The 26,914-nt window shown below is 38.6% G+C and overlaps 1 protein-coding gene across 4 annotated transcripts in view; it reads left to right on the top strand.

The window, feature by feature from the left end:
• NRXN1 (neurexin 1) overlaps positions 1–26,914 on the top strand; it is a 690,023-nt gene that overhangs the window by 146,382 nt on the left and 516,727 nt on the right. The gene's annotated exons all lie outside the window — the stretch shown is intronic.

The following is a 26,914-nucleotide window of genomic DNA, read 5'->3' as shown; positions in this document are numbered from 1 at the left end:
GATGATGCAATAGAGGGTCAGAAGATTTGTACTTCTTAACAGAGGCTGGACTTGAATGGGGATTTAAAGGAAGACTATAGTTGTTCATTCTTACTCTTTCCTGAGAGTACTCATGGCAATAGATGTGTGTATCATAATTTCAAAGGTGGAATCAAACTAAAATATTCTAATGAACTGAGTTGTTTCAGTTTAGCGACATAGTATAATTCGCTATTCAAGTTTTCTGTCTGAAATATTGACTGAAAGATTAATGCATAACAAATAGAGTAAAGTCACACTTGGAAGAGTTATTTAACAACCATGACACCATAGATGGAGAATATTTGGTATCCCTCCTATTAGTGTCTGCTCCCGTAGGACTGTAGTAAACTTAAAGCAATAAACGTATATTCAAACCTTCACACATCTGCAAACTCTGTATCTCTGCAAATCAAATCTAACTTACATGGAGTTTTGGACTATATAAGTAATCTCACCTAAAGATTAAATAAATACCTGTATCTATATAAAGCAAAGACAATAAGAAAACCGTATATATGCTTTCAATACAGATATGTATGTTCTTTCTCCATAGAAAATGACATAAACTTGTTTTCAAGGACAACTAGAAGCCTGAAATATTGTTATGATTTTATTGCAGCAATTTTTTAATCCTGAATTAAATTCTGACAGATGTATGAGTACATGTGGTAGTTGAGAGGGCTTTTTTGGTATGAAAATATTTTTCATTTTGCTAGAGAACTTTTTCTGCCAAACTTTGCTTAATCTAGTTTCCATATTTTACGAAACAGTTGCCATTTGCTTGTAGCAGACTGTGTATCCTCATATACCAGTTAAATATGAAGAATATAATTTTCTGTATGTATTTGTTAGACTTTTTCTAAAGGAACATCAAGATCTGACCTTAAGTATCATACTGTCTTTCAATCATTTTTATAGAAAACTATTTGAATGCTGCTCTTGGGTGATAGTAGTGGTGATGGCAATGATAAAGCTATTTGTCATTTTCTTGTAAATAGGTAAATGTCATTCGGTAAATGTGTCTCCAGATATGCCTCTTGCACAAATCAACATTAAAATTGCTTTGGAGAGCTTTCAGAATACATGCATTCTGATTAAATCATTGCCTCTTAGTGGGTTTTCTGGAAATGTGAAGTGGTTCCTTGGTTTATACATTGGAATTTCAGTAAGCAAATCTTATTTTTTTTATCAATTCTAATTTGTAGAAGGCACAAATGGTAATTGTTACTTAGAAAACATGCAATTATTATGACAATGAATTAGCATGCCATGTTTTTCCTTACTTTTAATTTGATCAAAATTAAGCTCACTGTACATATCATTGTTTTTCTCTAAGTAGCACAAAAAGAATGCTAGAACAATGCTTGAGATTTTAACAAACTTTTCTTTGTCTATGTCCACTTAAAAAAAAGCCAGATAGTACATTTCACTTCTTAGCAAAATTTTCATAGCTAGCTTAGTTATTTATTTATAAATTCTGTGACTGCATCTTCCAACCTCATAGGAAACAAACAAAAAAGAAAACTAGGAATATACCACATTACAGACGAGACCTCTCTCCCCAAAATAGAACTTACGAATGTTGTCTCTCTGATACGTTTCATAGAGTGGGTTAGAGTAACCAGAAAATGTTATTTATATTAGCCTGGAGATATAATTAACAATGGGAAGATGGGAATGCTTTATAGCTTGTAAATGTAATCTGGATAAATCATACTAATTAATTGAATTGAGAGGAATCTTTCAAAAAAGAGGCACTTATGCAAAATGATGCCAAAAGCTATTTTTAAAGAAATGTGTTTGTGAGACCCTTTCTTCCCTGGAAAAATGTCATCTAAATAATCTACTCAGCAACAGAAATACTTGCTCTGTGTGTTTGTATGTGCATGAGTGCATGTGTGTGTGTGTGTGTGTGTGTGTGTGTGTCGTGGTTTGGGGTCTCAACTTGGCAGTTTTTCTTCTGTATCAACACCAAATTTTAGGTTCTTCATATCATTTTTATGGCTTATTGCTGTAATTTCTTTGTTACCTTCCATTTTTTATTATTCATTCTTCAAATCCCCCCTCTTTCTACCAGCTTGATTATTTCCTCCTGTCCGCCTTAGTTTAACCGTCACCCGTCTCTCCTGATAGATACTCTTAACCAGCTGCAATGTTTTTCCTCCTCTGACTTCCTGTGCAGCCTTGCTTATTCTATCACATCAGCCATCACTTTCTATCTTAGAGTTACTTACACTTGGTCTCCTCTTCCTGTAAGACCATCTCTGCTTCTCCCAGGAGCAGCATTTTCCCCTCTCTTTTTGGCTTATATGCTCAGTGCTTTGTACAGTATGCAGGTAATAGTAGAAGCTAATCAGTGCTTTGTACAGTATAGCTGGTAATAGTAGAAGCTAATCAGTGTTCACCAGAGCCTTGCTTGTGGTTTCTAGTAAATCCTCCGTGGCGACACGACTCTCTATGTTCATCAGCCTGGAGTTCGTGGGCCTGGATGGTCTGATCCTAGCCTTCATTGTCCTACTTACCTGCTACAGCACTTCGTCCATATGGCGTGTTTCTACCAGTTACTTACTCCTGGCTTCCTGAACAACACTGTATTTTCCAGTTTCCTCACCATTGCTTATGCTAATTTCTCCACCTGGGGATTGTGCTCATTCCACCTGGAATGCATTCCTTTCACTATTTTTGCTTAAAGAAATAGAATTTCCCTTTTAATCTCTTAAACTGTTTCATTCCATAGAAACTTCCTGCGTTTTCTGAGCTAGACATTATCCTTCCCTTTTCTGAAATGTTAGGCACATGTAATTTTATGTGGTAGCTATGTGTGAGCTTTCTTGCTGATGTAACCATTTCTTGAGCATTTATTATGTGCCAAGTCTGTGCTAAGAGTTTCTGTTCATTATATAAATTCTACGTATCACCTATTCATGCCTGCCTACCCACTTGCTGTTGCTAAACCTGTGAGCAATTCAATAATCCTTTCTGCTTTCATCCAGTGGTCCAGAACAGAAGGTAACCATACTAGCTAAATTAATGTCAGGTTGGACAAGATGGATATGGCTATGATCACATAGAAAATAGCAAATATAATAACACTGTCACATTACATTAGTATAGAAATGTTGTGTGCCAAATTACAGTTCGGCTTCAACGGTGTCTGTTACCATAAGGGAATAATACATCACAGTGCTGTTATTTCGGTGCTATAGCTTTGGAGGGTGTGGGCACTGCTAGTAATATACAAGACTATTTTCAGAATTCAAAACTTTGCCAAGAGAAAAATGTCCTGATAGGAATTTACTGTAGCTTTTGTGTGAGAATTCCAAACATTCATTGAAACAAGGTTGAAATGCATTTGACTGTGACTTTTTACTATGACATTTAAACATTTCTTCAGCATTGTTCCATACCTTCTTTTGTTGTTTGAAAAGAGAATCTAATATCCAGTGTCTGAGTCCCAATTTCTAAACCAAGGGAAATATGTCATAACATGCATACTTGGGTCCAGGTAACATTCCTCTCCTACTCAGAGCTGCCAATAGCACTAAGCTGTGAGCTGATTTGCTGCTGGTATCAGTTAGGGCTGAAAAAAATTAACAATTAGCTATGGCCACAACCAGGTACTCATTGTGAGTACAATGAATCTTATTAACCTCAAATCAGCCAAGCATATCTGAATGGCAGCGCGTACGCCCTTTAAAGCAGTTCATAAGTAATATTTACTGGGACTACCTTAACACACGATGAGAGAACAGGGTCAGACCTGTCTCAGGTTAAACCATAAAGGATTGAAATACTGTTCATCCTAAGTCAGAAAATACAATACTAAGATAGAAAAGGAAGCATAATGTAGAAGAAAAATGTACAGAGAGAAAAGTAAAACCCAGTAGAACTACTATCTTTCATTATTTTATATAAATTTATCTTTGTTCTTCTTGTTGATAATAAAAATCGTAAAAGTGATGCATTAAAGGGAGCATTGGTCTTTTTATATTTCAGTTGGGCAGCTAAGTAATAGTTGCAGGCTGTATCTATATAGGAAAAGTACAGTGGAAAGGGGAAAAAAAATATGAAGGAGAGTATACTGCATTTGAATAATCTGGAGTAGTCCTCTGCACTATTTCACGTTCCAAAGAGCCACAACTCTGAGCAGAATTTTACCCTGTATAAATGCTGCCAGTTTGAACCCTAGAAGTCAAGAATAAATAAGAGTCAGTTGGAATGGGTGGTACCTGTGGCTCAGTGGGAAGGGCGCTGGCCCCATGTACTGAGGGTAGTAGGTTCAAACCCGGCCCTGGCCAAATTGCATCAAAAGAAATAGCCGGGCGTTGTGGCAGGCGCCTATAGTCCCAGCTACTCGGGAGGGTGAGGCAAGAGAATAGCCTAAGCCCAGGAGTTGGAGGTTGCTGTGAGCTTTGTGATGCCGTGGCACTCTACCCAGGGCAATAAAGTGAGACTGTGTCTAAAAAAAAAAAAAAAAAGACTCAGTGGGAATGTTTTCTCTAACCATGAGAGTACAGTCTAATTTTTCTGGTTTGGTTAAAATTCTGACTGTGGGGCCCTAATCTGTCTGTTATGTTAGCATCCTTTATCTTTATAAAGGATCTTAAGATCTTATAAAGATTTTACGTAAACATGGGGGTGGCCTTTGACGTTTGAATTATTGTGATACGACCATCCTTATCTCATCAGAGTCTGGCTAACCAGAGCCACATTAAAAGGTTTTGCCATTCACTTTTGCTGGCTGTCTTCAAGGGACAACGGTGGTTTCAATTATTACCAGCTGTTATTTCAAAGAGCTCTGTGACCCTCATCTTATCTGAATACTTCTCTTGTGTGTGTGCCTCATGTGGGGGTTTCTCACATCACCTTCCAGCCAGCAGCAAAGCAGGGTGCAGAATCCAAGGGGGTCAGGATACTGTCTTAATCGGAGGAGCTAATTATTGAAACTTGAGGTTTTCGGCTTTACTTTATAAATGCATTTTACTTCTCTGAACATGATGTACTAGAAGACCCTTGAGGAAAAAATGAGGATAATTTATGATGAATTATCAGAGCTCTGCATAATACTAAATAAGCAGAAATAATAATTTAGTATCTATTTATTACTCAAGAAAATATTTGCAGGGAAGAAAGTATTAAATATTTCCCCCATTATATTATGGAATCAAATTATTATGAGTATACTTTTGAAGAAAAAGGATAGTACTAAACATAATAAGCTAAAGTTTTATGACTATCTTATTTTAAAAGAATATAATTGTGATTGGATTTGGAAGGAAGGGTTGGCTCAGTCTTTGGTTTTATATATATATATATATTTGCTGTACATATGGGTAGCTAATGCATAAAAAGAACTACAAAAAAATTCAGATAGAGCACAGTAACATACTTAATGCTAATAATATAATTAATATGTATTATATGCATACTATTTATACTTGATAAACTTTGTATTTTTATTCTTCAAAAAAATCTATTTATCACTTAAAACTGAGAATCCTGAGACAAGGATGGTTTTTAAACAAGTGTTATGGATACACAGTAGTTACACATATTTATGAGGTTCGTGTGGTGCTTTATATAGGCATATAGTGTATAATGATCAAATATGGATAATTTTGATATCTCTCACCTAAAAGTTATCATTTTTTTTGTATTGGGAAAATTCCAGATCTTCTCTTACAGCTATTTGTAAGCTATATATATATGTATTTTTTTCTTGAGATACAGTCTCACTCTGTCACCCTGGGTCGAGTGCTGTGGCATCATAGCTCACAGCAACATCAAACTTTTGGGCTCAAGTGATGTTGCTTCAGCCTCTAGAGTAGCTGGGACTACAGGCACCTGACACAACACTTGGCTAGTTTTTCTATTTTTAGTAGAGATGGGGTCTGGTTCTTGCTCAGGCTGGTTTCAAACTCATGAGCTCAAGCAATCCACCCCCCTCTACTTCCCAGAGTGCTAGGATTACAGTGTGAGCCACTCTGCCCAGCCAATTATTTTAAGATCTTTAACAATGGCCAGGCATTGTGGCGGGCACCTGTAGTCCCAGCTACTAGGGAGGCTGAGGCAGGAGACTCGCTTGAGCCCAGGAGTTGGAGGTTGCTGTGAGCGTGATGCCATGGCACTCTACCCAGGGGGATAGCTTGAGGCTCCGTCTCAAAAAAAAAAAAAAAAAGATCTTTAACAAGTTATTATTAACTATAGTTGCCCCATTGGGACATGAGATCTTATTCTTTCTATTTAACTGTATTTTTGGACTTTTTATTCAACCTTTCTTCTTCCTCTCCTCCCCATTACTCTTCCCAGTCTCTGGTAACCACCATTCTATTCACTACCTCCATAAAGTCGATTTTTATAGCTCCGACCTCTGAGTGAGAACATGCAAACATATTCTTCCTTCTGTGGCTGGCTTATTTCACTTAATTTAGTGTCATCCATTTCCACGCCACCTGTTGCTACAAATGGCAAATTTCCATTCTTTGTTATGGCTGTAAAATATCCATCATGTACGTAGATCACATTTTCTTTGTCCACTTATCCACTGATGGACACGTGTGTCCATTCCATATCCCAGGCAAACATGGGAGTGCAGTTATGTCTCTGACATACTGACTTCCTTTCTGCTGGATGGATCCTCAGCAGTGGGCTTGCTGCATCATATGGTAGTTCTGTTTTTAGTTTTTTGAGGGGCCTCCTACTGTTTTCCGTAGTGGCTGTACTAATTTACATTTCTCTCAACAGAATATAAGCATTCCCTTTCTCGACATCCTTGCCAGCATTGATCATTTTCTGTCTTTTTGATAGCCATTTTAACTATGGTGAGGTGATACCTCATATTGTTTTGAATTGCGTTTTCCTGATAATTAGTAATGTAGAGCATTTTTAAAATGCATCTGTTGGCTATTCATAAGTCTTCTTTTGAGAAGTATCTCTTAAGGTCTTGCCCATTTTTAATTGGATTATTTGTCATTTTTATATTGAGTTGCATACCTTATACATTCTACTTATTCATCCTTTTTCAGATGAGTGGTCTGTAGATATTTGCTCCCATCTGTAGGTTGTCCTTTCATTTTGTTGATATGAATAGTTAGACATGAATAGTTTACATAACTTCTTAGGGCTGAAATGGCTAGTAATTGACATGGACAGAGTTTCAACGTACATCTTTCTATCTTGAAGGCCATCTTCTTCTTTTCCCTTACAGTGCTCCCCAAAGAGAGCTATGTTCCATATTAATGCTGTTGAAATTCTCCAGCTGCAAAATTTTCTAGAAAATTTAATAATAAGTGGTATTTAACAGCACCCATCATTTTTCTAGACTTTTCTGACTCTTTAATTCTTAGGTTTAAGTTTAAGCATTATGTTACAGGAAACATGCTCTGCTCCTCAATTGTGCAGTTGCCACTTCCAAAGATGAGTTAAAAATTCAGAATGAGCTGTCAAAGACATACTGTCATTTTCTCCCAGTTCTGTTATTTAAAAGGTACTGATTATGAAAGAGAGATAGGAATTTTCTGCAATTATTCTATGAAAGCTTTTCTGAGTTTTTAAAAAATAATAATTTAACATTTGATAATGAAATCAGGCAAATATTTCCTAAAGTTCTTTGGCCTGAATCAGAGTCACAGTATATGTAATAGTAAATAAGCTGCTACAGTTCAGAGTTGTGTGGACTAATGAATGTGCACCAAGGGTTTGATTATATTAATTACATTTCAGGTTTTTTTAAACAGTTGTTGAAGTAGAAAGGAAAAAAAAATGAAGTCAGAGGTTAGCAGTGTGGTTTTAGAAGGTCTTTGGAGGATACCCAATTGAAACATAAGCGAATTCATGAAGCCCAGGATAGGAAAAGACACTAGGGGATTAAGAGTAAAGTCCAAAAAGCCCCTTATATTTGTAGGGAAGGAAAGAAAACCCTAGAGAAAAATGTAGAGTCCAGAAGAAGGTCAAGATAAAAATAACTTTGTGCTTGCATTGAGGAATGATCCAAATCGTAAGGGGGAAAATATACCTGTGAGGAAAATGCACCTGTCCAGTGATCCTTTTTCCTTCCCTGAACAAAGCATTCTGTGCCTTTAATGAGATTTACTATAGCAATTAAAAAGTATAGAATTCTTTTATGGGGAGGAATTATGGTCCTCTCTCTAGTTCTGTGCTGTTATATATCTTTTACCTCTCTGGTGACATTCTAAAGCAGCATAAAGTACAAGAGTGATCTGTTAGCTCTAGGTATTATGGACTGTGCGATTTTAATGACCCTAATGATCTAAATTCACATCTCTCAGAGAATGGCCTATAGAGTGTGAGGCTTACTCTCCCCAGGATTTGGTATATAGGAAGGTACAAAGGCGTTTCTTAAAATGATTTCAGAGTGGAACAAGTTTCATAAAAGGATCAGCTGCTATAGAAGGATGTTTAAAAAAAATGGGTCGTGAACAAGGAGGAGGCTGCAGTTGAAGGAGACAGTGGAAACTGTTCGCGTAGGTGTGAATGCTCCTTATAAATACATAACATATGACCCTTTCGGGAGAAGAACAGATGGAACATGTAGCAGAAAATAAAGTGTGCATTTTTCTTGGTTTCTTCACTGGAGTGGTACAGTGTGTATTTTGATATTTGGCAGTTTTCCTGTTTGGAAGCTTTCAAGGCCTCATCTGGATTCCAGCAGCTCAGGGCAATGCTGTCATGGTGAACAGTGCTGGGTAGAAGCAGGCTCTTGGCTTTGTCTGCAAACTTCTCCAGGTCATGATATGATGTCTAAATATCCCAGGCACATTTCCATGTCAAATCCTCGGTGATCACTTAAGTGCCCAACTTGAAGGAACCCACAACTGAGGATCCAGCTTCATGTGATCACTGTACAGAGTAAGACATGCTGTGGAAACTGCGGGGTCATCTTCGATGGCATTAATCATGAATCTGCTCTCCTAGGTCCTATTCATGGAAAGTGCTCCATTTTACTAAATTAAAAACAGAAATGTGTCAGAGAAATACCATTTCCCCTCAGCCGCAGGAGACATCACAGAAGTAATTAAACTGGATTTTGGTGTGTCAGGCGCATTCCTTTTATTGACAGTGACAATAATTCTGTAAATCAAAACCTGGAAGCATTTGCAGTGTTGTTGAAGTGCTAAAGATAAAATCTAAGATTTTTGAAATTAAAGCTCATGAAACTAAAATTGATCTATGGAGTGCAGTATGAGAGGCTGCTGCCTGAGTCATGAATGCAACCTCTCTTCTGAAATGTAGTGCCTACGAGCTATATGATGATGATTATTTTTTTTTCTAACTGAGTTCCTGAAAGCAATCACAATGTAAATCCAATGGAGTTGGGCTTTAGGACAAGCTTTAATTTATGGTTTTAAGGTCTCCAGGACAAGCCCTGCCCCCACTGTCCCAATATTTCTTTGGTTGATGTTATCAATAGTCAATAGGTTTTGTTGCCATTCGTTTCCCTGGTATTCTTTATTTTTTTCCGAGACAGAGTCTCACTCTGTCACCCTGGGTAGAGTGCTGTGGCATCATAGCTCATAGGAACTTCAAACTCTGGGCTCAAGTGATCCTCTTGCCTCAGCCTCCCGAGTAGCTGTGACGACAGGTACCTCCACAATGCCTGGCTATTTTTTTAGTGGAGATAGTGTTTTCCTCTTGCTCAGGCTGGTCTCAAACTCTTGAGCTCAAGCAATCCACTCACCTTGGCCTCCCAGAGTGCTAGGATTACAGGATTGAGCCACTGCATGTGGCCTTCCATCATTCTCCATTCAACCTTTAAGGTCTTCCAAAATCTTACTCCACAAACACAGCTGTGCAGAATGCTTTGTTCCTCAGGTGCTCTGGCACGTTGGTGTGTTGGTGAATACTCTCTTTGCCTTCAGCTCTGCTGAATGAGAATGACTCCCTCATCTCGATTGCCCTCCTCTACATCCAAGCTGCGGCCACGGAGATGACCCAGCTCAAACTAAGCTTATTGGTAATAGGACAATCTTTGGATTCTGAGTGATTTCTTCTGCTCTTGAATCCAACCATATACCTTTTTTTTTTTTTTTTTGGCAGTTTTTGGCCAGGGCTGGGTTTGAACCTGCCACCTGCAGCATATGGGTCTGTTGCCTTACTCCTTGAGCACAGGCACTGCCCGAGTCCAAACATTTACTACCTAAAGGTGTCTTCTTATGTGTGTATATATTTATTTCTCAGCTATATTTTATAACTCATTCTTCTGTTTTTGGTATTATTGCTCATAGTGCCTAGCACATAGTAGGTGTTCACTAATTCTGGGAGACTGGTGTCTGGAAGCATCCTTTAACTGATTGTGTGTGAATCTGTATATTTATCGTTGCCCATTCCTATAGTTCTTTAAAAAATAGGCACGTATCATTTAACATCTGACAGGAGTAATTTATTATGTTTTATCATATTACTATGATATGCATTTTTCTTTATCTTTATTCCTGAAAGTAAAGACCTAGTAAAATTGCATAGCTAGGAAGAAAGTGCTTTGGGTAAAGGCATACTTGTTTATCTGAAGGAAGGTTGTATGTGTGTGTGTTCACATACCATGGGAGATGATGGAAGATGATGCCTTTAGCAGACATCGTTTCCTTCTCCTCAGATTCACTGAATTTCTGGTTTTTATATTACCATATTAAATTTGACAAATGCTAGGACCTTTTGTCTTTTCAAGGTAACTATTTTTTGTTCACTCTACTTGTTTTCTTATTAATTACATGATACCTGCAGGAATCATCTATCAGTGTGAAATACTATGCTACTCATTTAATCTTTTCATGTAAGCTTTAACATTTTGTATATTGGGATTTTTCTGGCACTAACATAAGCTCTCTAGAGAAAATGATACTGTTTCTCTGACAACATCATATCACTTATGAGCTCTGCTGTAGACAACTTATGTCCTTGAAGAATTCCCTAAGTGTTCCCTTTGCAAAAGCTACAGAACTGATGCCCATTGGCTGTTGTATAAATGGAATTTAAAAAAAAAACGTCAAATTTGTCTACATGAATCATAAAGGAGGTAGTTAGACTAGTAAGAGGTAGTTGGCTAGATTGGCAGTTCCCAAATTGTGTTCCTGGATTAATGTTGTCAACATAACCTTTGGTTCTGTTAAAATTGTATGTTATCAAGTCTCACCCCAGACCTCTGAGCCAGAAACTCTGGAAGTGGGACTCAGAAATTTGTATTTTAAGAGTCTGTTACTGATTCTGATATACCCTCACCGTGGAGGACCATTACACTAAATGATCTCTGAAGTCATTGCCTTAGTTCTATGCTTTCTCTTAATGTGTAATGAAAGAGTTTATTTAATGGTTTAAAAAGAAATTCTGTCTCTAAGGAATTTTTTTTTGAGACATAGTCTCATTCTGATGCTCAGGCTAGAGTACCCTGGTATCAGCTTAGCTCATAGCAACCTCAAACTCCTGGGATCAAGGGCTCTTCCTGCCTCAGCTCCCCCCAAGTGGCTGGTACTATAGACATCTGCCACAACGCCTGGCTAATTTTTCTATATTTAGTAGAAATGGAGTCTTGTTCTTGCTCAGGCTGGTCTCAAACCCCTGAACTGAAGCAATCCTCCCACCTCGGCCTCCTTGGCCAGGGGTGAGCCACCATGCCGGACCTGCCGAAGGAATTTTTGTAAGCAAAATATCATGAGCACATTTATGAGAGAGTTTCAGTAGAATTTTGGATGTTTCATACATGGCAATTTGAAAAAAAGCACAAATTTTTATTTTGATTATCAGCCTCTTCAGTTGGCTGGCAATCTTGAGAATGTTTGAAAAATTCCTGTTCACACTATTCATGCTGTGAAAAATCTAGTTCAAGGCAAAGTTTTTTTTTTTTTTTTTTTTTTTTGCAGTTTGACGAGAATGACCAAACCAAATGTACCTACACTTTTATCCTTTTGGGTTCTTCCAAATAATATTCTGGTAATTTGTATAGATTGGGAAATAAAGTATTATTCTTATCTCTAACAAATTTTTAACCTAGAAGACACTTGAGTCAGCCCATGCCCTGTCAAAACACCACTCCTATGAGATACATGTTCTTCACAAGACATTCTTTTTATAGTTGCCTAAGTGGTCTCCGAACTTTACATATGCTTAACATTGTGCCCAATAAATGCAATCCCAGTTTGCTAGCAATGTCCCAGACACAATTTTCTATCTTATTAGCAAATATCCCATACCTAGTAAGATCATCTTAATTTTTTTTTTTTTGAATCACGTAAGAGCCAGTGGGAATGACTCTTTAGCTGTGATACAAGTGTGTGACCTTGAACAAGCCACATGAGTTGTGTGAGCCTCAGGTTTCTCATTAGGAGATGAGGGATTTGGTTTGCCTTGCCATTAAGGTCCGTAGAGGTAAGGGTCTGTGATTCATCGTCACTGTATTCTTTCTCTTCTTTTTTTCTCAACCCTCAGACCTATTTTTACTCATGTTTAAGGTTCTTCTAGGACGCAGCCTACAGCTCAGTCGCACCACACACTAATCTTAAACTGTATTTTAGCCAAAGACCTTTCCTGCCAAATCCTATAAAAAGGAAGAACTTGGGAAAAGAAATCTGATTAATGGGATGTCTCTTTTTCAGAAAGGAAACTTAGAATCCATCCTGAAACACAGGGCAGAGACTTCAGCTATTTGTTTTTTTTTTTTTTTTTTTTTCAGGCTTATATAGCTATTTATTTATTGCTCCTTTCTGATATCTATTTACATAAACTTTGTTCTAAGTTGAAAATTTTGGGCAGTGTAAGGATTACGCTTGTGTACTTACATAGCTATATGCTAGTGTAATCATTATTGGCATTTAAATAGTTTTTAGTGATTTAAAAACTAGTACTATAATTATGGATGTATGGTTGTCAATATAAGCAGGAGAACTACTACTCACTGAATACCTATGGTATACTAGGATTTTATATGTATATATTAATTTATTTCTCCTCATAATGTTTGGATAATAAAAACTGAGCTACATGGTTCTATAAAAGTTGTCACCCCTGAACACAGGAGTATGCCTGTGTTCTCATGTTAATATGAATTAGGACTAGCCTTACATGGTGGCTCACACCTATGAATCTAGCACCCAGGGAGGCCAAAGTTGGTGGATCACCACTTCAGCTCAGGAGTCTGAGAAGCCTAACCAAGAGCAAGACCCCCATCTCTACAAAAATAGAAAAAACCAACAACTAGCTGGGCATTCTGGAGGGTACCTGTAGTCTCAGCTACTTGGGAAGCGGAGGCAAGAGGATCACTTGAGCCCAAGAGTTTGAGGTTGCTATGGGCTATGACACCAAGGCACTCTAACCTGGGGTAACAGAGCGAGACTGTCTCAAAAAAAGGAAGAACTAGAATTCATTTCGTATTTCTTTACCTGTCCACCCACAGATTGCATCATGAAGTCTCTCAATTGAATAAAATACCTACATTAAGAGAAGTTATGTCTCTTCTTAACTTCTCTTTCAAATGTTTTAGAATGTACACAGATGGATTAATATATGAGGTTTCTTTAATATAAGAAATTGCAAAACTGAGGAAGAACTGATCCAGAGTAAGTGCAGTCTTATCTTCCCTTCCAAACTACTCACCTGAGGTCTGCCTCCTGTACCGATGTGTGTGGCCAATATACCTGGTGAAACTTCACAAAGGCCTCAAGTGCAAAAAGAAAACCTTGGTCTACTTCAGTGAACGAGCAAACTTTAAAAATGATTTTTGTGTGTGTGAAATACAATATAGAACATTCTGAGCAATCCAGGAAAATTTGTATATTCCCTATTGAAGATAGTATAAATTTGGAATGTTGCTGAACAAAAAACTGTGAAGTGATAAGCAGGTGACAGTTTTCCTAGTGAGTAGGTTTCTAGTCTATGGTTTTTGTCTGGAAGGGGAAAAGATCTTTGTTGCCAGTCACACTAAACTTTCTTGAAGTTGACTATTCTGCCTGTAATTTTTACACTTGTGAACAAATAATGTTTTTGTACTGCAAACTACTAAGACTTAATTTTAGTGTATTCTGTGTCTCCGGCTGATACTTGCACTGTGTGTGACTTTTTTTTACCTCTGCTTCTGGCCTAAAACACTGTTGGAGGAAAATGAGAAACAGCAGGGCACCACTGTCCCCTCATCTTCCAAGGGTCATTTGTGAGAAAAGAGAAAGACCTTGTGCCTAGGACTCTCCTGCAGATCAGGAATGTATCTACAGGAGCTTGTAAGAGATGCCAACTCACAGATTCCACCTCCCCCAACACACCTACTGTCTCCGAAACAAATTTGCATTTAACAAGGATGATTCTTGTGTATGTAGAAGTCTAAGAGGCACTGGTCTAAGGGAAGGGTACAGAGGTGGGCAGAGGAAGAAGAGACTAAACGCACTCACGACACCCAGGGAAGCCTTCTCTTAGGAAGTGATTTTTAGAGAAATTCACGGAGAAACATTACATCTTTACAGATCAACTTGTTTAGTCAATACAAATTCCTAACTTGAAAAATTCTTTGTAGATTCATTTTCTTGATGTTAGCATTTTCTCATCACAGTCATTTTTGGTAGTCTCCAGTAGCTTAGCAGGCTAAATGCATGCCAGGGCAATGATTTTATCCAACTGAGGCCGATTTTTGCTTGGATGCATTGGAAGGAACACACTGCAAAATCTAACATATACTCTCAGTCTGACCATAAGAGCTCTGATTCACCATCCTTCTCTCAAGCAACGTGGTGTGCAGCCATTTCATTCCGTACTCTGGTTTAACCAGGATTTGGCGAACTTGCTTCTTTCTGGTCTGTAATAATGTGAGAATCAGTCATTTGATGCTGAGGATAAAATAAATACCCAGCTTCTTTCCATAGGCTGACCTTTAAGGATCCTTTGGTTTAACAATCATTTTTAATGTTAGAATTGCTTGTATTTTATGTGGAGTCACGTGCTTCTGTTCACTGAGCTGGCAGGTGGCTCCAATCCTATAATTACAATTTGGATTGTCGACTGCCAAAGCACAAAAGGAGAGCGTAGTAATCCACTCCTGTGCTCTTTAGTGAATTGTTGCATATGCTTTTTGGTGTATCACTGCACATAAATCTCACAGTAGCAATAAAACTATTAGGGTAGTAAAAGAGATGCATTTTAATTTTCAGAAAAAATGTCATAAAATTCAATTAGCTACACCTTCCCAAATAGGGGTTCACTCTGGGAAGCCCAGGGTTTCCCAATCTGAAATTACACGTTCCTCTCCCTTTTCCTGGTGACCTTCATTCACACTTTGGTCTCCCTTTGTTTCCTTACCTTTCTGCAATTTTTCCTCTGCTTTTTTTAATTTACAGCTTTGTAGAGGCGCTTCCAATACAAGGAAGTCCCTTCCATTTCCTTAATTGGAGTGAGCGAAGGAGATAAATAACATAAGGAATCCCACACAAATGTAGGCATTATAATTACCCAGCAATTGAGGAAAATGTTCATTGGTCCTACATCTACAACTAATGAGGAAAGAAGAAAGAGTTTTTATTTCGTAGACTACAAGAGCATCTGACTAACCCCCGGTTTGCAAATCTGTAAAAGTGAACATTCTTCCTATATTTTTAGTTTGTTCACCTTCTTCTCCAAAGTAGTCTAATAACACGGCGTAGAGAAAGGTCTCCTGGTGTTCAGATTTTATTACTTTCACTGACTAAAGTGCAGTACATTTCCTGGTATAATTATACCCCAGTTGTCACAATAAATGAACACAGTATATTTTACGATACACTTGCCTTGCTTATTATCATGTTTGTTCACACATCTCTCAGACTTACTAACCCATAGGGGGCTTCTGCTATCATCGGTGAATGGAAATTAGTGAAGTTCTCTGTTTTATTTCTGGCAAGATGTTTATTTCAATTGAAAAAGCCATAAGCAGGACAGATAGTGGATTTAGAGAATTAAATATATCGGTAGCTAGGTAATATTCTCCTGCTCACCTGCTCACTCTGTGAACTTTTCTAAATCTCACTACCAATCTCCCAGCAAAACAGGTGCCTATTAGCTAAATGCATTTTCAATAGAGACCAAGTGATGTTTCGGACTAATTTAAGATACAACACCAAAGGGCATCCTGGATTTAAACAGAACCCTTTGCATGTATGTGTGTGTGTATCTATGTATGGATGTATATGATCTATATTTGACCTTTCCCAGGGCAGTGTTACTTTCTAAATTTGTGGTAGAACCAGAAAAATCATCACGATTTCTATTTAGTTTAATTAGTTTGCAGTCAGGGTATAAGGACGTAACTCTATTCACATTGACATTTGAGGAGCTTCCGTTCTACTTGCTATGTGACAGTCACAGACCTTATCACAGAGATAAAGGTATAACTTTTTAGTTTACGCAAAGTTACTGTCTGTGCTTCAGTGAGCAATACAGGATGGTCTATCAGCAAGATTATCATGCTATAATACAATGCAAATTGGACAGGATTTATGAGTGAGGGACATCTTAAACCGGCCTTAATGTTTAGAAGATTTTTCATGTCCATTTGAACAGTCAGGAAGTTGAGGGTGTCCAGGATCTATCTTTTGGGAAAGCAGTGAGGAAGAGTGACAAGCAGTCAGGGGTGTCCCTAGCCTTCTCTTGAGGAAGTCTCCTCCTGCCAATTCCAAGGCAGACAGATTGCCCACAGGTGTCTTCACGCTAACAACCTCATTTTTCTGTCATACCCTTTCGTATGTCATTGCTTTGGACTGACAGTTATACCCATCCACCTATGTATACCTTGAGGTAATTCTTTGGGGAGCATATGGGATAATTAAGTTCCCATGTATCCTAATACGCTATGGATACAAAGATAAGCCGACAAGAAGTCCTCTCGTTTTCTCTTATGAAGTTTATAGTCTTGCTGAGATGGAGAGTGGTTCCCAAAGTGAGAGGGTGATGAGGGGGGGATCTCAGGTAGATGAGCTCCGAATTGTGTTTACTTGCCTTTTGAGGTTGGCCGCATGCTCTTTCTGAATTATTTCTCTTTGTCTTTACCAATGATTCATTTCTTTCATGATCTTAAGAGTTAAGTGGACAAAAGTCATTATCTATTTAGATTTGTTAGATACTGCATAGAAAGATTCTCTGACTTCCTCCATTCGGAAAACTGGTACTTCTTTTCAACTTCCTTCAATATAGCTGTTCCCTGATTTCAAACAAAATATATGGCATTTATTTTCCTTTCATATGCTTTTTCTGTCTCCCACAGTGGTGGGTATGTTGATTATCTGAGATGTGCTATCCATACCAGGAGAGCACATTAATAAACGCTTCCGTAGAAGCTAAAAGGAAAAGGTAGCTGACTCGAAAAAAACCTATACTTCTCTCACATTTGTAGGGATGAGTTATGGGCACAATCTTTCCTGTACGTCAGCTGTTTTCATGTTAAATTTAAAATGCTGAGATTAGGGTGGGGCACTCACCTGGACATAAAATTGAAGGGCCCACCAAAATGATAGTCATCAAGGTAAGTTAGATTTTAGTGTGATATTTAAAAATGAAGCCAGTTTTAAGTAAGAGCAGCACCAGTATTCCTGAATTTTCTTCTCATTTCAGGTGTTAGTGTAACACAGAACACCAAACTCCTCCATTGAATCGTCAACATTATTGATTAGTGGTCCTGATCCTGTCTTTATTTAAAATTTCAACATTTCGTTCATCATGAACACATTTTTATTTTTAAATTATTAGTTTTGGTTTTGAAGATACTGCATTAAAATATTCACCCTGATCACTGTTCTTTAGGCAAGTTCCTTACTCAGTCCTGGTAAATGCCTATTTTAAACATGTCTAATAGGGCAGGCCCCTAATTAGAGGCAGAGCTGCATCCTGAAGTGGCTCAATTCCTTATTAATCCGTAAGTCCCATGACTGGCCCGCAGGGCTATAAATCAGAAAACAGATAAATAATATCGAGCACAGGACAGCATTATGGGTGCTGTGGGTGCTTTAATGGGGACTCAGCTTCCAACATACTAATCACAACCCCAGAGTTAATTGCATCCTCTTGCATTTCAGGAAATTAAAGGCATCTCTGTACCACACTATTTTCTGTGCCATCTTATTACTTGTACGTATTTATTTTTCTGTGCCATAAAATGGATACCCCATGGCTAGAATAAAATGTCTTTTAGTACACTTGTAGCTAGGGAAGACTGAAGATTTTCATCAGAGAAGACAGAAAAGATTTACTGCACATCTTTGATTGTGTTGTCATTGGGCAGAAATTTATAAAGCACACTTCAAGACACAAAGAAGTGAGGAAGGGGGAGGCAGCCAAGCCTTGATGAACATGTGGGCAGCAGTAGAGCACCAGACATTCCAGTGCACCTTTCTGCTTTTATGCTCCACGTTTTATGCCCCAGGTACATTTTTCTAAGTAAACACTCAAGCTATAAAATTAGTTCTCAATTTCCAAATGGCAAAACTATGAGAAATAAAAAACATCCCCACAGATAACTGAGCACAAATTTTCTAAAGGGCATATTGAAATGCTAGAGGGTTTTGCGTATTTAGCCAACAATACAGATACCCATTGTATATATGAAAGCTTTTTGTCCGTGAAGTAGTTGCACATTTGATGCCCTTCTTTAAGTCCTATGATAAAACAAATATCAGCATCGATCATTTGGGGGTCATTCTAAATTATCTCTATCACTCTCCTCCTACAGAATAAAAAGCTGAAGTTTGGTGGGTTTAAAATGGTAGTCCACAATGACATATTGATTTAGAGACACATCTTAAACTAGGGCTCTAAAACCTAATTCTCCATGTGGTTCCCTTTCTGCTCTGTACCATGATGTCACTAAGTTTACCCATCAGCCACTGGAACTCAGACTAACAGACCAGCTATTGAACATTAACTGTTAGTTGTCCTCACAAAAATCCATAAATGGCTATTTGGTTCCGCATACTTTCTTTCTTTTCTTTTTCTTTTTTTTGGGGGGGGGGTTTGTTTTTTTGAGACAGAGTCTCAAGCTATTGCCCTAGGTAGAATACCATGGTGTCACACTTCACAGCAACCTCAAACTCTTAGGCTCAAGTGATTCTCTTGCCTCAGCCTTCCACATAGCTGGGACCACAGGCACCTGCCACAATGCTTGGCTATATATATATATTTTTTTTGGTGCAGTTGTCATTGTTGTTTTAGCAGGCCCAGGCCAGGTTTGAACCCGCCAGCCTCGGTGTATGTGGCTGGCACCCTACCCAAGGAGCTATGGGTGCCGCCCAGTCCTATGTACTTTCTGTGTAACTGAGGGCCAGACATGAAGACAAAGCTAAAGCCAGTGGAAGACTCTCCCGTTGTTCCCTCATTTCCCTTCCTTTCTTCTTATAAACCGTACTTTGGAAGTGTTTTTCTCTGTCTTATCCTTCTTATCTACCCAAGGATTCAGTCTTTCCAGTATTTCCCACCTCCCCATTGAACCCTCAACATTATTTATTAGCTCGTACTATTCTTAGAAACAGACAAAGCAAAAATCATTTCTCCTGACCTCACACCCACCTTATGCACTTTTTCTTGGCTCCCCTTCACCGTCAGGCTCTGTGAACGTTTTTCATTATGAATACAACCTAATGTCAATTGTTCACCCACGTGAACGACTCAGCCTACTCTAAACTGACTCCCCTGTAAGCACGCAGCCAAAACTGCTTTTACTAACAGCACCAGTAATCTTCATATTGTCAAATCCATTAAATATTTTTTAGTTATTCTCTTACTCTCACATTGAACTTAGATAGTTGACGATGTTCCCTTTTTGGAAGTATCGTCCACCCATTTCACTCAGCACGCCTGATTGTCCTCTTCCGTGACTCCCCACCTCCAGTGTCTTCACTAACTATGCTGCTCTACTATCTCCAAAATGAAGTCACTCAAAACTTCACCCAGAATTCTCCCTAATTTAATATCCCTTCTCCAACTAACCTCATCAATTCTCATGCCCTTATCTACCATCATTATCCCAGTGACAGGGATATTTCTATCATTAGCCCTGACTTCTCATATTCAGATTTGCACCTGCAAAATTATTAGATTTAATATTTTCACTTGGGGCCAAGCACAGTGGCTCATGCCTATAATCCTAACACGCTGGGAGGCAGAGATGGGTGGATTGCTTGAGCTCAGGAGTTTAAGACCAGCCTGAAAAATAGCAAGACCTCATCTCTACTGAAAACAGAAAACTTACCCAGGCATTGTCATGGATGCCTGTAGTCCCAGCTACTTGGGAATCTGAGGTGGAATGATTGCTGAAGCCCAAGAGTTTCAGGTTGCCATGAGCTATGATGCCACAGCATTCTACCCAGGATGATGGAGTGAGACTCTGTCTCAAAATAAATAAATACATAAACAAAATAAACTAAATTTTTTTTCATTTGAATATCCCAACCTCAACTTGTTCTAAACAAAGATTAGAACTTTGGGGGACTTAAGTGTAATTAACCATCATTAATTTGTTCTAACTCAAAGTTTAGAACTTGAGGGAGGTTCTTAGTTCTTCCCTCCCCACCTCCCCATGCCTCTGCCTCCTTCATTCTCCCGAGTTTAGTAAATGATTCCTCCATTAATCTGGTCCAACAATCTGTACAATTTGAAACTTCAGCAATAGGTACACATTTAATGAAAAAATTTTACATAAAGGAAATTTAAGGGTATGTGTGGCTTCTGATTCTTTCTTTATTTCAAATGTTTAAAGCATAAATCTCATACTATCTATGATATATATACATTACAAATAATAACAATGCTGGGCTTGGGTAGGACTCATGTGTGCTAGGCACAGTGCTAGTGTCTTATACGTAATGATAATATCCTTACAGATGATGAATCCAAGGCACACACAGGTCAGGTAACTTGCCCAGGATCATAACACTATAAAGTGACAGAGCTAAGATTTGAACCTAGGAAGTCTGGTTCTTGGATCATTGTTTATAAAAATTATGTTCCTAGTTATGCTATGTGGCCTTAAAAAGTTGTGATTATGGGTGGCGCCTGTGGCTAAGTAGGGTCCCAGCCCCATATACCGAGGGTGGCAGGTTCAAGCCAAGACCCAGCCAAACTGCAACAAAAAAACAGCTGGGCGTTGCAGCGGACGCCTATGGTCCCAGCTACTTGGGAGGTTGAGGCAAGAGAATCACCTAAGCCCAAGAACAGGAGGTTGATGTGAGCTGTGATGTCACAGCACTCTACCAAGGGCAACAAAGTGAGACTCTGTCTCTAAAAGAAACAAAGAAAGTTGTGACCATCACTATGGTGACAGATACATGCAACATCAAGCCATTGCACTGAAGATTGAGTCCCCAAGACTGAGTCCCTAGAAAGTCTGAACTAAAATGAATTACCAGTGGACATGATCCAACTGTGCAAACATTTAACAGTGCTTAGAAAGAGCTGATGTTTTATTATATCATCTCATGATTAATTTCCAAGTATTTTGACAACACAGACTTGAGTAGTAGGTGTGTCTGCCTTATGGGCAGGAAACCACCAAATCTGATGCTGATGGATGATCATTTTTTACATCAGTTTTCAGAAATTCACAATAAAATGTTCAATATTTGATATGCTAAGACCAAAATAGTATGAAGCTGTTTTTTTGTCTTTATGGAATCTTCCCCCATTTCTTCCACTTACAATTACACTTAAAATAATTGATTTTTAAAATAAAAAGTCCAGAACAAGTTGTACAGACGATTTGTTGTTTCCATGGAGAAGTAGTCTTGGAAAACATGCACAACTGCGTTCTTTTCCTATTAGACTCTTTGGAAACACAGACTGTTTCTCTACCTTTTCCACCGACTCCTGGAAGGTACAAATGCCATTTACACCAATTAAAATGACGTGGTGAATTCTTATGTTACACTAAAATAAACCTTGTCAAATGTTTCACATCATTGGAGCGTTGTATAAATTTTCATTTTTAAAAGACATAAGAAATGTATCTCTACTCATTCATACCTAAATTCTTCTTTTTAAATAAACTAATTAGAAAAATAGGGAAGAATTCTTGGAAACAGAGAAGTCAAGAAAATGTCTAATTTTTCACTTATAGGGACATAGGTGATCATGTAGCTAATATTTAATTTGAGGACCATTAAGGCAAGTGGCTGCCTTTAAGATAAACTATCTACTTTGTCTGAATCATAGGAATTAACATTTTTTAAAAATTTCCTGGGTTCCTTAAGTGATATACTAATCTTCTATGGTGTGCTGAAAGCCAAATTCAAGAATTCTATAGAAAAAAAAAGTAATAAATCTAGAAGACTCAGCAGATCTAGAAATTTGGTGATCTTCTCTGAGTTTGAATTGCCTAAAGCCATTTGAATATTCATGTAAAAAATCTAACTAAATAAAGAGAATATCTTTGATGAAGACACAAAGGGGAATGGGATCGTGTTAAATCTGTTCTAGATTCATTTCTCGCCTCTCCCAGAATGGATGGACTTTAAACTTTTTACATCAAAAGAAAATAATGTTTTTTTGTCTGGCAATATATAAATATATAGATCAAGAAAGGTTGAAGGTTATAGGCATATGCTTTTGTAAATCAAAAATGTGAGCCTAAAGAGAAAAAGAAAACAAAAAGAACTCTTAGAGGAAGCGTGAGGTTATTGTTTGTGATAATCCCAGACCACGTTGTGGGCCAGAAGGCAGGAATTCAGTGAGAAAACAGAGCAACTAGTCCTTTGTTCAACGGCCACTTTCCCACTGAGCCCTTTCCTGGCCGCCCTGGATAAAATTACACATCACTCAGCAGAGCCCCTGATGCTCCTTCCCTGCCCTATTTTCTCCTTTCAACTTAATCAACATCTATCCAACTGTCTTTTTAAATATTGTCTTATTTATTGTCTGTCTTCATCAGGGCAGAAATGCAGGGAATTTGGTGTACTCTTATATCGTCTAACACAACGAAACATTGAGTTTCAGAAAACTAGACCCATCGGGCATAACACCTTAGTGGCTGTGCATTCACTCGTAGCATCCCATCTCCACACTTAACTCCAGCCGTAACAATTACTGTGGAGATTCTGGTCCCTATGTCACTGGAACTCCTCTCTTTACCTCTTCCCCCTCCAGTCATCCTGCCTCCTCATGTTCATTACACGACATGTTAACACCGTTCCCCTAACTGTTGCAATCCTCACCTGACTGTCTTGCTATCTTTCTGCTAAACAAGCAAATCCTGACAATTCTTGAGGATGGATTGAAGTGCCACTTCCTCCATAAATCCGTCCCCTTTCTCTCTAGTCATAATGATCCAGTGTAGGATTTGGAATCTTTGGGAATTAGATTCAAATCCAAACTGTGGCAGGTTACTAGTTCTGAGACCTTTTATAAAGTTTCTGATTTAGATTTCTAATGTGCGAATTTATAGTCATTCTCTCAGTCTGTAATATGATGTGTGATGAGCATGTTATGGAAAAGGGCTAGCACATGATGACCTTTCAGCAATAAAATTATTACATTTATAATTTATTCTTATAAATATATACTATAGAATAATAAAATAATTATTAGTGTAGCTACACTTATTAGGACTTGCTACAAGTCAAGCTGTTCCAACTTTTGTATCTATCACGCTGTCCACCTGGGCCAGAGCTCCTAGGACAGCCTAACACTGTATTTAACCTTCACTCCTGAAATGTTACATTCTTTAGGTTTGTTGGCTACTCTTTTCCCCAAGAAGGTCTTAGAGGTTTTTGAAGAAATGACAGTGTATTATACCTCTTTACATTTCAGAATTTAGTGCACTGCTGGCCACCCCAGGCTTGCTAGATGTTATAACTTTTCGGGGGCCGTCAGTGGAGTTCAGAAGCAAAATACCTACCAAGCCAACTGCCCAGCAGCCTAGCTACAACTTCTTTCTGTTCCTTGTTTTCAAGCTGCAGCTCTTTATGCCGGAGTTATTTTTGTCACCGTGTTGGATCTTAATCTTTTGGCAGAACAAGGGAGCCACCAATCCTACAGACAAAATTAGGGCTTTTTAAAGCCAGCCATCAGAACCAAGAGCGGCCCCTGCAGACTGGGAAGTGTTATTTTATGGGTAGGCAGAGCCCTCCAATGGCAGCCTACTTTGAGTAGCTCTGGCGGCTTTCCATGGTGACAATGGAATAACAAAGTCTGTGGCCAAACAGGGCAGTGCGCAGCAGACAGCAGAACGCACTGGTGGCTGTAGAACCTGCCACCAGAAAATCCATTTTAGAAAATATTTTCTGGATTTGTCCTTACTGCTGTTTTTGCTTCTGCTGTGTTTAGGAGAGATTTAGAGCTGGTGTACCAAAAATGCCTGTGGGGATAAAAATGGAACCCTTGAACTTTTTTTTTCTGTTACTAAAAGACTTATTAACCCTTTTTTTGTTCTCCACTAAATCTTAGGCCAGTCTTTCTTCAATAAATGTTTGAGCATCCTACCCCTATGATTTGAAGAAAAACATTTGAAAATATGAAGACAATATATAACCTCAGTGAAGCATAGCACCTGCTCAGATACAGTGTGAGAAAAGTCGCACTTGCCACAGGGTGGTGCCCGTTTCCAAGTTGACACAGTAATGTAACGTTACTGCTTAAGCAGTAACCTGCCATTTTCTGTCCGCAGTCTTCAGTCAACTCAGAGAAAGTCCACTCTCCCCATTTCTAGTGGACTCAGAAGGTTTCCCAGGGCCTATTCCTGGACAGCCTGGAGGCCAAGATTCACTGGGTGACATTTTGCTGTGGCTGTCTGTGTGAATCATGTCAAATAAATCCCACTCCAAGTTTCCTCCATCTGCGGCTGTGTATCCACAAGCGAATCAGGCAACTGAGATAAAATCCCAAGGCTTTTCTACACTCAGTTAACATCTTCCCATGCACTGGCAAGACTTTTAGATTCTATTTGGACGTCCAGAAGGAGAGACTTTTTCTTCGATGGGAAGAAAATAGAGCCCTGGGTGGAAGAGCAGGATCTTTACTTTTGGCGTCTCTGGCTGTAGATCTTACAAGATGCCGCCGTCAGTCTGGTTTGATGTGGTAACTCACGTGATGGGATCCTTTTGCTTGCTTGCGCTGCCCAGTAGCACTTTTCTTCTGTTTGATTGAAACAGATTTTATTTTGAAGACCCCTCCGCAATTAACATCCCCAAACTAATATGAGTGGATTTCGGCAGATTCTGATCCAGAAGATGCAAACGTTTTACCCAGGCTTTATCCATGCCTTCGTGGTGTTCCAAGTTTTATTAGAAGCCAAGATGTTACAAAATGAGGAAACTTTCCCTTATTGTCATTTCAGAAGCCACACGTGCATCCAGACTTGCATGTGCCATTACGTAAAGTTATTCGGAGCCCATCAGCGTCACTTCCAGATCAAAGCCCAGACTTTGCCTTCCCATTTTTCCTTCCTTCTTTCCCCCCCTCAGCTCCACTCCCACCACGTGGTATAAACAGACACCCTAAACACAGAAGCACATGATCCTGCAGCAACACATTTACTGAAATTGTTTTCTTATAGAAAAAAATTAAATGATAAATGATAAGGTTTTAAATGAAAATTACATTGAAGCTTGCATGAGAAGAATCCTTCCCTGATTGATACTGCCCCTGGGGGAAGGCCTTAAAAGTCGGTGGTGTTAGGTCCAGGGAGAGGAGAGAAAGGACTGGTGCCAGGAGGGTGAGTGGGCACCAGAGTGTGGCTGGGATATGTTGAATGCTTACACATGCTGATTTGAGTAGGTCTAGGCTGCTTTGATACTGTTTACAAAGAATGCTTCGCTTGACTAGGCTTTTCTACAATAAGTAATTTTGTAAAAATGAAATAGGCTTTTATATTTATATCAGAGTTTGGAAAAGTTGGAGTCCACACGTGATTTTCCCAGAACGGGTGTGGAGAATAGAAGTGTGTTTCTGGCCGCACATTGTTGAGAAGTTTTTACTGTGGGTTTTTTACCCACGGTGAATAGTTCACCTGGTAAAGAGGCTAAAGTTTGGATACTGTAGAAAGTAATTACGATTGTTATTATGAGACAAATTACTTTGGGAGATGGCATAATCTAGTATAAGCATTCTTCATCCTAGTTTTGAGATTCCCTAGGGTATCTCCAGACATCGCAAAGGGTATCACAAGACTCTCCCGGCAAAATTAATTTTACTCTGTCCTACTTTGTGAAACATACACTAAGCAGCACTATTAAAAGAAACAGAATCTCTTCTAGTCAAAATACGACAAAAGGGGGAAAGAATACACCAGGTTCAGTACAAAGTGTTGATTCTGCACCTGGGTCTGCTACTCACCTCTGTTCTGACAATTCTTGTTTTCAAAGGAAACGAATATCTTCCCTGTAACCTATCCAGGAATTAGGAAAAGTAAAATGGGATTTTAGTTTGAAAATATGCCTTAAAACTAAAAGATTCCCTATAAAATATAAAATTACTTTTAAAACAATAAACTCTGTTAAGCACTTCTGTCTTTACTAAGAATGGATCTGCTTAATAGGATGAGTAATAAACTCAGAGTTAGGAAAAATAAATTATAATCTATACTTCTTTCTGAAATATTCTTTTCTTTTTTATTTTTTTAACCTTGGATAAGACATTAATATTTTCTGGGGTGGGGCAGCACCTGTGGCTCAGTGGGTAGGGCACCAGCCCTGTATACTGAGGGTGGTGGGTATGAACCCAGCCCCAGCCAAACCGCAGCAAAAAAATAGCCAGGCGTTGTGGTGGGCGTCTGTAGTCCGAGCTACTTGGAAGGCTGAGGCAGGAGAATCACCTAAGCCCAGGAGTTGTAAGTTACTGTGAGCTGTGATGCCGTGGCACTCTACTGAGGGCAATAAAATGACACTCTGTCTCTAAAAATATATCTATATCTATATTCCTGGGGTGCATGTTATTTATTTATAAAATAAAG

Source organism: Otolemur garnettii, unplaced genomic scaffold (genome assembly GCF_000181295.1).
Source record: "Otolemur garnettii isolate 467f Iridium unplaced genomic scaffold, OtoGar3 scaffold00024, whole genome shotgun sequence".
Lineage (NCBI taxonomy): Eukaryota > Metazoa > Chordata > Mammalia > Primates > Galagidae > Otolemur > Otolemur garnettii.
Note: the sequence above shows the minus strand (reverse complement) of the source record. Positions and strands in the feature narration are given on the sequence as shown.